At 46.7% G+C, this 13,589-nt stretch overlaps 1 protein-coding gene across 2 annotated transcripts in view; it reads right to left on the minus strand.

Annotated features, from left to right (window-relative positions):
* Nucleotides 1-13,589, minus strand: part of LOC135260984 (guanine nucleotide-binding protein G(olf) subunit alpha) — a 60,844-nt gene that overhangs the window by 13,593 nt on the left and 33,662 nt on the right. The gene's annotated exons all lie outside the window — the stretch shown is intronic.

Raw genomic sequence — 13,589 nt, forward strand, 5'->3', positions numbered from 1 at the left:
TGGGAGACAAGTCTATCCATCTGCACTCGGTATATTTCCTCCTCCAGCGACCACTGTACACGCTGGTCGCCAGGACATGAGGTACATTAAGCTGTAATTATTAGAATAAGGGCAAAGGCATTAGGGCACAAAACCGTGTGGATTGAGGAATGGCCGGTGAGCGGACGTGCCACACACGCGTGGTCTTTGTGACCGCACACTGGACCGAGCCCGGTTACGGGGCCGTGGCCCGCCGTGCGGTTCTCAACGCGAGCGCGTCGTTTCTGAAGCGCCTGTTTTCTCTGGTTGACGTATGGCGGCGTGTGATGTGTGTGCGCCCAGTTAATGTCGCCTCTCACCTTCTGGTTGCTGACCTTCCTTTGTTTACAGTCCATTGCTGGGATACTCCCTTTGATTCAGCTCTGTACACGTGACCCCCTGCTACCGCTCTGCAGTGCTGCGGCTAAAAATAGCTCCAGCTTGCCCCAGCTCCACAGCTAGTTTACATAAGCTCTCCGAGGGGGGGGGAGGAGGAGGGGGGGCAGAGCCCCCATCGGGGGGGAGGGAGGGGGGGGCCAGGGAGAGCGACGGACGGCGGCGATGGCACCGCGGTCCCACGGTGAGCCGGCGGAGTCTCCGCTGTCCTAGCCGCCGACGGCTTTCTGATTGGGTGGCGTGCATTTCAGCGGCTCGCCTTTCAGTGTTTACAACCCCCCCCCCACCCCCCCCAACACTGTCTCGCCAAGACGCTGGATCCAATGACACAACTTCGAATACGCACACGCTCATTTTATTGCTTACGGTACATATTGTAACCTCGGAGATTAGAGAGGAGAGCAAACAAATAATGAGGCGAGATATTTTGGAGGAAAACAGCTACTTGCCATTGTAAATCTTTACAGGGCAAAGCACGAATCTCAGACTGCCCTCAGTGGGGATGATTCCAGTATCTGTGCGCCACTCTCAGCGCAGATAAGTTGGCAGTGACAGGACAGGGGTGAGTCTAAAGTTCGGAATAGTTTTCACTGACCCAGATTAGGAAAGCTGCCCTCCCGCGCCGCTCCGAGCCCGGTGACGGTGTGAAGACGGACGCGCGCGGCGCTGATGACTGAATTTACGGTGCCGGGGCGAATGCCGTCACCACAGCCATTCTGCGGTTTTTTCCACTGCGGTGGCCTGATGGAAGTTAACTGGTCGGGCAGATCCACGTTACATGCCAGTTATTTGCCAAGTCCGGCAGTAACGCTGGGTATTTTCAAAACACTCACGAGGGGGAGGAAATTGCCATTTTCCCAGGTCACAAGCTTAGAAAAGGCCCTGATAAAGGAAACGTACACTGTTTGCAGTGGTCTGCGTTTAAAATTAAATACACAAACATATTACATATACACACACACACATGCGCGCACGCACGCACACACTACACTGCCCCGAGCCGTTTCCTGACCAGGAAAGGATTTTCCTTTCTTTCACGATAAAGCTATTTCACTATAAATCTATTTTTTTTGGCTTAAAATCACTTCATAGGAATAAACTGGACCGAGAGGCTCATCTCAAGCACACAAGCAGAGGACGACTCACACACAAAATTATTATGGAAAATAAAAATGTGTAAGTGTAATGTGCCTAACATTTCCTGAGAACAAAAATATATATTATTAACCTGTACTGAATAGACGATTATGATATGTATTCAAACATACTGCGTAAACATGAATGACAGCAGTAATGTAAAAAAGATGCTCCCTGTAACTTGAGGGACAAATTTGAGCAAATAAACCCAAAGGAAAAAAGACTTTCTGACCCACTAAAACTACTCAGGAATGAGTAAGAACTGTCCTGTTTTTGGCTGCTGTCAACCTGCTGAAGAGGGGATGCTGTTGTCCCTCAGAAAGGACGTTTGCACACATTACAGACTGGTTCTCGGACTCTCGTGCATTGCAGGCTAGCTCTCAGAATCACAAGACTGCCGCTCTCAAAGAGGCCGCTTCAGACATGGCCCAAGCGTGCAAACTCTGAAATCATCTTTCTGTGAGTTTGAGTGAGGCCAGGAGACACCCTACAGGTCACCCCTCCTGGGGAGGACTGCTGAACCACTGTGAGGGCACCCATCTCAAAGAAAATCCAAAAAATGACTACTTTACAAGCAATTAAAAACGGCGCCGAAATAATATGCATAGTGCCATAGGACCACACCACCGAGGACTGCTGAACGCATTTTGATTTCCACTGGAACTTCATCCACAAACACCTCTACACAAAAGCAAGCACGCTAAACAGAATGTGGCACATGAAAGTAACATAAAATCACAAATAATTTAATTTGTAGTTAAAATGAGTTCAGTTATAGTTCTGAAGTTTCAGCATCTGGCACCAAGGTGAAGTATCCCAGTGTTCAGGACTTCTAGTGTCCATCCTAACCACAACCACACTCATAGCTGACTCCTGTAGGTAGTGTCCAACCTATCCACCCCCACAAACAGGCCTGACTCCTGCAGACAGTGTCCAACCTATTCACCCCCACAAACAGGCCTGACTCCTGCAGACAGTGTCCAACCTCTTCACCCCCACAAACAGGCCTGGCTCCTGCAGACAGTGTCCAACCTATTCACCCCCACAAACAGGCCTGACCCCTGCAGACAGTGTCCATCTTAAGCATCACACAGGCCTGGCTCCTGCAGTATACAAATGAAAGTATTTAAAAGCTCAAGTTTTCCTGCATTGTGTTTTTTTCTTAGTACATTCATTAGGAATAAAATGAACATTGCCCAAATCAGTTTGTTCAGTTTACCTGCTAGCACCCTGTGAACACTGGCCTTTCAATGGTGCAGGAGGTCCCATAATGCACGTAATACTCATTTACTTTTCTTCAGTGTCATCCGTTTCTGCACCTCCTCAGCAGTGAGGAGAAGCCTTATTTAAAACTTCATCTACTCCTTTTCTCAATCGATTTATCACATTCCAAAAAAGACTCTTCCATCAGCTGACTTCTCTTGCCCATTCATGGGTCTCCTGACTTCCTTATTTGATAGAAAGCCATTTGTTACTCGGCATGCTGTAAAAGTTATACAAACAAGGCCAAACATGAAACGCTTTTTTCAATTACTGATATTGCTGTAAACCCCAAATAAAGAGTAATATTAAAATTAACCCTGTGGTGTTACCTCTCGCTCTTAATGCCAATTAATCAAAAACTAGATTGTCTCATGCCTATATAATCTATATATACATCGTCCAATAAAGTTAAATCTATAAAACTAGACTATGAAGAAGGCTATGCATAAAAGCGTTGTAATTTCTACAAGGATCACTTGATACGGATGTAAATACCCACAGATAAAATCAGACTGGGCATTATGGCTAAAAATAATTTGTTTTTTAAAACTCAATTCTTTAAAGTTTTTTGTTGATATGACACATATCTCAATATTATATCCTGCACAGTATGCCTTTACACTCCAGCAAATGAAATACCTTCAAGAGAAATAGTTTTATTAAAATTACGTAGAAAAAGTACTTTAAACCATTTAAAACATGCTAGCAGCACATGCAGTGTTAACAGTAGTACAAATGAACAAGACTTGAAAAATCGAATGAACAATTATGCGCATTATGCATTAACAATGTTTCTAAGACCGTTTCTGAGCAGCCCACATGAATACACCGGTGCACAGCGCGTAGAAACATGCTTCTGGCGTAACCCAAAATGCTGTGACTGGCATGCTACAGTTCCGCTACACAGTTACGCGTACACACGCCACTTCTGCTGTGATTCCAGCCGAGGCTAGCTCACTGCTCCCGTCCGCCATGTCTGCCAAACAGACACGCCCACTGCTTGCCGCGTGGTTACACAGTCGACTGGCCGGGTCTTCAGAAACTAATTCGGCCATATGAAAAAAGTGTGCAGTATAAGCACAATGCAATCTTTTCGACGCGCTGAGTACAGAGTCAAAACAACAAAAAACTGTATATATAGCGACCCAAATGCATTCTGGCCAACCCCAGATTGGATTCCGCCCATAATCTTCTACAGTGTCTTTACACATGTAATTCTCCAGCTGCTAATTAGGATCCACACGTCGAATGACAAGCACTGAACTAAGAAATAAAATGCACATATATTTATATTTGCAGATCCCTGCAGACTTTAACTTTGTAATTTTACCAAAACGTTGCCAGGCAACATTCAGGGCAAAACGAGAGTGGGATGAAATTCCAGTTCCGTTATGCAATATATTTAGTTGGCTGGTCTGCAGGGCACAATATACTAACATGAAAAATGTGGCAGAAATGTAAAATCCTGACTGGCTGGACATTGCGACTTACAGTGGCTTCGTGGGAAAGGGAGCTGTTCTGGAACATTCTGCACACAGCCCCCCACACGACAGAAAGGTGTCAGATTTGGCACACTGAAATACCTGAGGGTACCTGTGTACAGGCCACTTTCAAACACCAAACTCTCTCAGGTTTTATCTGTGATTGGATTGTGTTTTGATGTGGCTGTGAGAGTCTTCAACGACTAAAGGAGCTTTGATAGAACCTTCACCAGAAAGACTCTGAATACTCATAAACTGAGAGAGAGAGAGAGAGAGAGAGAGAGAGAGAGAGAGAGAGAGAGAGAGAGAACGAGAGATAAGATCTCAACTGGAACAACAAACTGAAAGCGAGTCTGAGACTGACTAACCTGTGGACTATGAACTTTACTCGTTGACAGATTTATATTTTGACCCGAGATCTGGACCACTTGAGCAAAATAATCACCCTTCATGATTCAGATTTCTCTCTGATGCCTCCAGTGCTTTTAATGGAGGCAGTTCTCAGAGTCCACAGAGTCAACCCATCTGACCCAATGCCTTCTATCCTGGACTTGCATTGCAAAAGCTCAACAGGACTACTGTACATCACAGAGCCAGAAACATTCAAATCAGTACACAATAGTGGCGCGTACTGATTTTTAATTCTCTGTGAAGTTTATCCATTCTCAGGTCAGCTGACACTAAACCCCACATCATAGGTTCAAAGGGTAAAGTGCCCTGTGATGCAAAGCGATGGACAAATCAAAAGACAGTTAGGACAGAAACATCTACTTGAAAAACAAAGCACGTTATAGGGACAATGTTCTGAAAATGTCAACGCTTTTCCTTATTGTGAAATGTAGGGGGGAAATTGCATAAAACGGCAAAAATGACTTTATATTCTTTTCTCCCCCTGTGCATTGCACCATCCATCATCCACGTGTGCAGCGTTCAGACACACAGAGTTAAAGCGAGCAGACCAAAACGAGGCAAGCTGCAAGCCTCCACTGGCTACACTGCACAGAGAACAGGCAGATTAGTGTGACGGGGAACCCATTTTATATGTATAATGACTCTGTTCCTAAAACAGAGCTCCCTTTATAGTCACACTGGGCTATATATAGGCTCTATCAGAAAACAACATGCACTGTATTTTCTGCACACTAAGGTTGGCCTCACAGCCTGGGCAGGAGCGCAGCCTCCACCAGCACCAGTTACCACTGCAGTGCATATATCAATTACCACCGCAGTGCAGTGTGTTCAATTACCACCGCAGTGCAGTGTGTTCCATTACCACCGCAGTGCAGTGTGTTCAATTACCACCGCAGTGCAGTGTGTTCCATTACCACTGCAGAGCAGAGTGTTACATTACCACTGCAGTGCAGAGTGTTCCATTACCACTGCAGTGCAGACTGTTCCATTACCGCCGCAGAACAGTGTGTTCCATTACCACTGCAGTGCAGTGTTCCATTACCACTGCAGTGCAGAGTGTTCCATTACCACTGCAGTGCAGTGTTCCATTACCGCTGCAGTGCAGAGTGTTCCATTACCACTGCAGTGCAGACTGTTCCATTACCGCAGCAGAACAGTGTGTTCCATTACCACTGCAGTGCAGTGTCCCATTACCACTGCAGTGCAGTGTCCCATTACCGCTGCAGTGCTCCATTACCGCTGCAGTGCAGAGTGTTCCATTGCCGCTGCAGGGCAGAGTGTTCCATTGCCGCTGCAGTGCAGAGTGTTCCATTACCGCTGCAGTGCAGAGTGTTCCATTACCGCTGCAGTGCAGTGTTCCATTACCGCTGCAGTGCAGAGTGTTCCATTACCACTGCAGTGCAGAGTGTTCCATTACCGCTGCAGTGCAGTGTTCCATTACCGCTGCAGTGCAGTGTTCCATTACCGCTGCAGTGCAGAGTGTTCCATTACCACTGCAGTGCAGAGTGTTCCATTGCCGCTGCAGTGCAGAGTGTTACATTACCACTGCAGTGCAGAGTGGTCCATTGCCGCTGCAGTGCAGAGTGTTCCATTACCGCTGCAGTGCAGAGTGTTCCATTACCGCTGCAGTGCAGTGTTACATTACCGCTGCAGTGCAGAGTGGTCCATTGCCGCTGCAGTGCAGAGTGTTCCATTACCGCTGCAGTGCAGAGTGTTCCATTACCGCTGCAGTGCAGTGTTCCATTACCACTGCAGTGCAGTGTTCCATTACCGCTGCAGTGCAGAGTGTTCCATTACCGCTGCAGTGCAGAGTGTTCCATTACCGCTGCAGAACAGTGTGTTCCATTACAACTGCAGAGCAGAGTGTTCCATTACCGCTGCAGTGCAGTGTTTTATTACCGCTGCAGTGCAGAGTGTTCCATTACCGCTGCAGTGCAGAGTGTTCCATTACCGCTGCAGTGCAGTGTGTTCCATTACCGCTGCAGTGCAGTGTGTTCCATTACCGCTGCAGTGCGGTGTTCCATTACCACAGCAGGAAACCACTCTCTCTTTCTGCGGATGTTAGCCTATATGCTTGTTAGACTAGACGCAGGGTCTGGCTGGTTTATCCTGTGTAAAATATCACTGCCAGAAAGGGCTTTTCCCCCATACTAACTCCAGCAGCTGCTTTAACAAACATGCCATGAGTGTGTGACCAGAAAAGTGTGAGCTGTACTCAAATTGGGTGGCATTGGCACATGTGCTACCAGTGGTGCTCATAATGTAAACCAGGCTGGTGCCCATTTACATCTATAAGAGATGTGTGCACAGGCACAACCGTCTGAAAAGGCTAAACTAGCATGAGCGCTAAACAGAAACTTGCCCAAAGTAGACAGCACCTGAGTGCCCGTGGCATATCAGTTACCAGCTTCTGCAGTGTAATTACACTGTTACTTATATCAATTCTACAGGCCATAAAAATAAATTTCATGCATGCACAAAATCTCAAGGTCATTTTGATGCAAGGAAACCATATGACGATAAATCCTGTTACACTTTAAACATACAGTTAAAAATAGGGAAGAGAGAAAAGAGGAGAGAGAGAGACAGAAAGATCAAGAGAGAGAGAGATGGAGAGGGAGTGAGGAATGAGAGATGGAGAGAGGAAGGGAGAGGGAGTGAGAGAGATGAGAGATGGAGAGGAAGGGAGAGGGAGAGAGATGGAGAGAAATGAAGAGTGAGAGACAGATGGAAAGAGGGAGTGAGAAAGTGATGGAGAGAGAGGCAGAAAGAGAGAGAGAGAGAGAGAGAGAGAGAGAGCTCTTCTATACTTTGTTGAAAATGTAAAGGCTGCTGCTCCAGGCCTGCAGAACCTGGGTTTGTGACAATGGCCTCCATTATCTGAGCACTGCTGCCTCTGATGAGCGTTTCAGAGTCTCTCCCCTCCCCCCCCCAAAGGCCTACGGCCTGGTCCCGTGACCGCGGCGCCCTGCCACTGCCCTGCCTCCCTCCCGCCCGGGCCCCGTCCTCATGATGGCCCTCTGGCCTCAGTGCCAGGGTGCGGCGGGGCCCCTCACACACAGGCACTGCTCTTCCACAGATTCCATCTGATCCCACCACAAGCACCCGCTGCGCAACCGCTTCCGCCAAGCCTAGACTCTGCTCTGCTTCAGCCAAACCTAGACTCTGCTCTGCTTCAGCCAAACCTAGACTCTATTCCACCACAGCGTAAAACCTAAACTCTGCTCTGCTTCAGCCAAACCTAGACTCTGCTCTGCTTCAGCCAAACCTAGACTCTATTCCACCACAGCGTAAAACCTAAACTCTGCTCTGCTTCTGTCAAACCTAGACTCTGCTCTGCTTCAGCCAAATCTAGACTCTATTCCACCAAAGTGTAAAACCTAAACTCTGCTCTGCTTCTGTCAAACCTAGACTCTATTCCACCACAGCGTAAAACCTAAACTCTGCTCTGCTTCAGTCAAACCTAGACTCTATTCCACCACAGCGTAAAACCTAAACTCTGCTCTGCTTCAGTCAAACCTAGACTCTATTCCACCACAGCGTAAAACCTAAACTCTGCTCTGCTTCAGCCAAACCTAGACTCTATTCCACCAAAGTGTAAAACCTAAACTCTGCTCTGCTTCTGTCAAACCTAGACTCTGCTCTGCTTCAGCCAAACCTAGACTCTATTCCACCAAAGTGTAAAACCTAAACTCTGCTCTGCTTCAGCCAAACCTAGACTCTTCCCTCAGCCAAACCTAACTTTTGTCTGCTCAGCGTAAACCTAACTCTATTCACCACGTAAAACCTAAACTCTGCTCTGCTTCAGCCAAACTAGACTCTATTCCACCAAAGGTAAAACCTAAACTCTGCTCTGCTTCGCAAACCTAGACTCTATTCCACCAGTAACCTAACTCTGCTCTGCTTCAGCCAAACCTAGACTCTATTCCACCACAGCGTAAAACCTAGACTCTGCTCTGCTTCAGCCAAACCTAGACTCTATTCTATCACTGTGTAAAACCTAAACTATGGTCTGCTTCAGTCAAACCTAAACTCCATTCTATCACTTCATAAAACCTAAACTGTGCTCTGCTTCTGACTAAACTAAACATTGTTTTTACTCTGCTCTACCATCATGTAAAACCCAAACTTGTTTGTTTCTTTCAAACCTAAATTCTGTTTCGAGACTCCAGCAGAATTGATCATTATATCTAAACATAAAATTACAAAACCCTCTTTCATGGATGAAGGTATCATGTCAAAACACTAAACATCTACATTTGTAAAAAGATTGTAGTATATTCAAATTATGAAAAAACGAGGGTGCTTAAAAATATTAAACAGGAACACTTAGGAAGGGTCATTTCTACCTTAGAAATATAGAAATGTACAGCGACCTTCATAATGTTTGGGACAAAAACTTATTTTTCTTGATTTGGCTCTGAACTCAACTATTTTAAATTCTACAAACTATTCATACGTAATTAAAGTGCAGATTCTCAGCTTTTATTAAATTTTATTTCACTATGTAGAAATTACAGCACTTGATTTGAAATATAGACTATATTTACTGAAGCTTTATTTTGAACAGGCTACCCTTGTAGCTATATACACCTTCCTTTAAGCAAAAAACCAATAATCGATTGAAAGATAATTAGGTCTCATTAGAATGTCATTTAATGTAACTTTCTGAACAATACATCCATTTTCTGACACACAATCCTTACCATATCTTCAGAAGAGGCTTCTATCTTCACAAGTTTTAGTTTGTTCTGACCCTTCGCATGTCAAACGCCTGATGTCCCAGAGTGCGTTCTGTAGCGGTAGTGCTAAGACACGCCCCTTCGTATATTTTGATAGTATTTCAGGTTTTTATCAATAGAAAGTGACTCATTTCCGTTTAATGCTTGCTTGTGCGTCAGTGATAAGGGGCTGGATAAGGTGTAATTGCCTGTGCTGCTTCAGCATCATACCGTGCTCAGCTCGTAACTCAGGCTCTAATGCAATCAGTTCACACTGTAGATTATTAGGTGCATCTTACATGCACGTGCAAGTTATATAAACCCCTATGTCAGGGGTAGCATGGGTTCATCGGGTCCCAGCACACAACAGAATTTTATCATAAAATATAGATAACACATTTTAGCAAAGTATCCGATTCATCAATATGAACAATAATATACCTAAGATCTCATATTCAAGAAAAAGCAGAAATCCTGAAATCCCTAAAAGTCCCGCCGCGTGTTGCTTTCAAGCACAATCCCTTTCGTCGCAAATCGAAATGGCGAGAATTTTAATTATAACTGCACCAGTACTTTGAACAGTCAAAAGAGCAAATGTCAACAATTGCTGCTCATTTATTCAGTGAAACTTAAAGGTAATGCGCTGCAAAAACTGAAACCTATAAATGGCTGGTAACCAATACATGTGCATACAATATTACATACGGTTTGGCAAAATAAGGGAAGTAAATCATCCATTATTCTTCACCGGGACAGGAATCCCCACTGGACACTTGCCTCCATGTCCAGTGCTTGTGAACAGAGGGCACAAAGGGTTAACATGCAGACGCGCACCTCCGCTATAGCGGCACACACATGTTCAATGTGCAGCCGGCATCGAGCGCTCACGGAACCGCACCGCGTCGATACCAACATGCTCTCTGGTGCCAGGACCGCCAGCGATCTGCCTATACTCATTTCCACTTCCTGCGTCCAGCGAACCGTTAACTGCTCATAGAACGCAACTCTTTTTACGAATGATCTATAAAAACGACAGGAGGTATCAGAAATAGCAAATTAACGGTGGCACTATTTTTTTTTTTTCTTAAACCAAACCTGTTTCTGAAATTCACCGTGTGCGGATACGTGCGCTCTGACCGTGTGAGACGGGCTGCCTCCGCGCTTCGCGGGCAGCGTAATTCCAGCAGTATTCCTGACCAGCATTCCGGAGCCCTGATTTACAGCCCTGCCACTCTCTCCTTGGAATCTCTCTCCCGGAAAGCGCTCTGTGGGACACGTCCCAGATCTGCGCCCGGGACGAGGCACCGGCAGAACCCGGCCAGACCTCGCCTCTCCGCCTCTCTGATCACCACCCCCTCTCTCTCTCTCTCAATCCGTGCATCCTCTCTACAGACTCATGGAGGAGAGCTATGGGCAATGTTAAATAACTTCAGTATTATGTAGGCTGTGCCCAGGTTCTTCTGCTCTTAACTCTGATTTGGACGGGAACGGGAATGGCCTGTTGCTGCAGGACTCAGTGATCTGTTGGATGCAGGGTTAAAAATTGCAAATGGGAAGAGTCTCCAACACAGGCTCATATACTGTGTGTGCGTGTGCGTCCTGCCATTCATCAATATCAAATAAGAGGTGCATGTGTGTGTGTGCGTGTGTGTGTGTGTGTGTGTATACATGCGTGTATGTGTGTGTGTGTGCGCGCGTGTGTGTGTGTGTGTGTGTGTGTACATGCGTGTATGTGTGTGTGCGTGTATGTGTGTGTGCGTGCATGTGTGTGTGCGTGCATGTGTGTGTGCGTGCATGTGTGTGTGCGTGCATGTGTGTGTGCGTGCATGTGTGTGTGTGTGTGCGTGCGTGCGTGCATGTGTGTGTGTGTGTACATCCGTGTATGTGTGTGTGCGTGTATGTGTGTGTGCGTGCATGTGTGTGTGTGTGTGCGTGCGTGCGTGCGTGTGTACATGCGTGTATGTGTGTGCGCGTACGTGCGTGTGTGCGTGTGTGTGTACATGCGTGCGTGCGCGTGTGTACATGCGTGTACGTGTGTGCGCGTACGTGCGTGTGTGTGTACATGCGTGCGTGCGTGTGTGTACATGCGTGTATGCGTGTGCGTGTGTGTGTGTACATGCGTGTATGTGTGTGCGCGTGCGTGTGTGTATGTGTGTGCGTGCGCGTGCACGTGTGTAAGAGGAGTAAAACTGCTGCCTGAGAGGGACGCGCCATTCCAGAAATGACAGGAACAGCTGAGAGGGGAGGAATGGATCCACACCAGTGAGGTGGCGAGAGAGAGAGAGAGGGGGAGAGGGGGGGAGAGGAGACGGTGATAAGGGAGAAACACGGTACTGCTGTAAAGGAAACAACCCTGATTTATACCTTCCTACGTCCAGAACCGTGACATTCTGCATGAGCGGGGAGCGCGTGTGACCGTGAGCGTCTGTGTGTGGGGAGAAAGACTAATCCACACGCCGTGGAATCCTCAGCCATTTCCTCTCTGGGTTGACAGGGAGTTTATTTGAGGGATGGGGTGGGGTTCAGCCACTGGGGGAGGCGCTATAAAAAGACCACCTCTACCCGGTGCCCCCCAGTAGAGCTAAATAAACCCGCACAAAGTGTGCAGTTGGCCTGACTGAACACAAACCAAGTCAAATGGTCCCCACAAGATCGGTGTTTCCATGTACGGTACAGTACATCAAACAAAGCCCTCGCACGTTCAGCAGAGGAGACTAAGCTGTACACTCAAACCCTTCAGTGAGTTACAGGCACGGGCCAGCGCATGGGAAAAGCCCTGCCACCGCGATGCCACAGGGGCTACGTGACACAGGCCTGCTAGTCAGATCTGCATGCGTGAAGATGCGACTGGATGACGTAACAGGAAATCACAGCGCGGAACATTAAATGGCGTCACGGCCGAGTACGTAAAAGCAGGGTCTGACACTAAACACCCCGCCCCCAGGCAAATGTGAGTGAACTGTGGGCTGTGGTGGGGGAAACTGTCACCCGCCACATTGGTGGGGTTTTGTTTTTTTCCCCCCTCATGCGTACAATTAAACGAGTGTGATTGAAACTACGCAGTGGAACGTTCAGCCTTGTGAGCAGCCTCACAAAGTGAGCAGGCAACGGTAACACTGGCCACGCTATTCTATCGCAAGTCTTCACCACATCGTACCCGTATTTCTTTTATATTTAAGATTTCTGCATTCAGACACAATTGCCTGTTGACTGAATTGAAGTAGCCCACCTCAGCTCCGCTCTGCTGTGTACATAGCTGCGTTGCAGCTGGGAAGTGGCCTATACGATGACGGTGCTGTCTGACAATAACCTTAATGGCCATTTTACAGGTCACACTTCAATGCAACAAAATCAAGTTCTACTTCTGCAAATATACCCACTACTGCGTACAATTTACCATGATATGATTCAGCATACAGTTATCAAAATACATTACAATTATTGTACAGAGGGTTGAAAATACTGTGTTGATACGTGGACAGCCATGACAACTAATTAATGTGTACCGAAACAACCTGCACGTTCCAGGAAGAAATTCATTTGGTTGACTGATAATGAAATAGGCCTTTTCTAAAATATAAACAGATAGTATTAATCAGAGAAGAGAGCGATGGAGAGAGCTGAACTAACATGTTAGCCAGTGTCAGTGAACAACACGAGCCATAAACAATCGCTTGTGAGATTTCCAAACAAGCACGAAAAAACGCAACACAACCCGTCAAACATTTTTCAAGCGACTTCACAGAAACAAGAACAAGCCCAAAGTCAAGGGACGCATTTTATATCAGAATTTACTATTTGTAGTCAAAAAAAAATATTGTAATGTTCATAATTGTAATGTTTTTCACGTGGCTTTCACAAGTGGCTGGCAAAGAAATCTGAGCGGTTGGGTGAAACTTGAATGTGTGCCACAGCGGCTAGTGGAGAACAAAGTTCATTTGAGTCCCTGCTTAAAAAGTTCCTGTAACACGCATGGAAGAACACCGAAACCTAAGATGTCTGTGTCGCAGAAGATGCAGCAACGCGCTCTGAGGTAAAGGAGAAATCGATGTTCTTCCAGCGGCTCCTTTTGCAGGACAGCCAAACTTTTAAACTGACGGGGGGGTGGGAGGCCGTGCTGGGAGCCGAGCGGGGCGGCTGCCGTCTCTACCGGCTTCTGGGT

Source organism: Anguilla rostrata, chromosome 8, assembly GCF_018555375.3.
Source record: "Anguilla rostrata isolate EN2019 chromosome 8, ASM1855537v3, whole genome shotgun sequence".
NCBI lineage: Eukaryota > Metazoa > Chordata > Actinopteri > Anguilliformes > Anguillidae > Anguilla > Anguilla rostrata.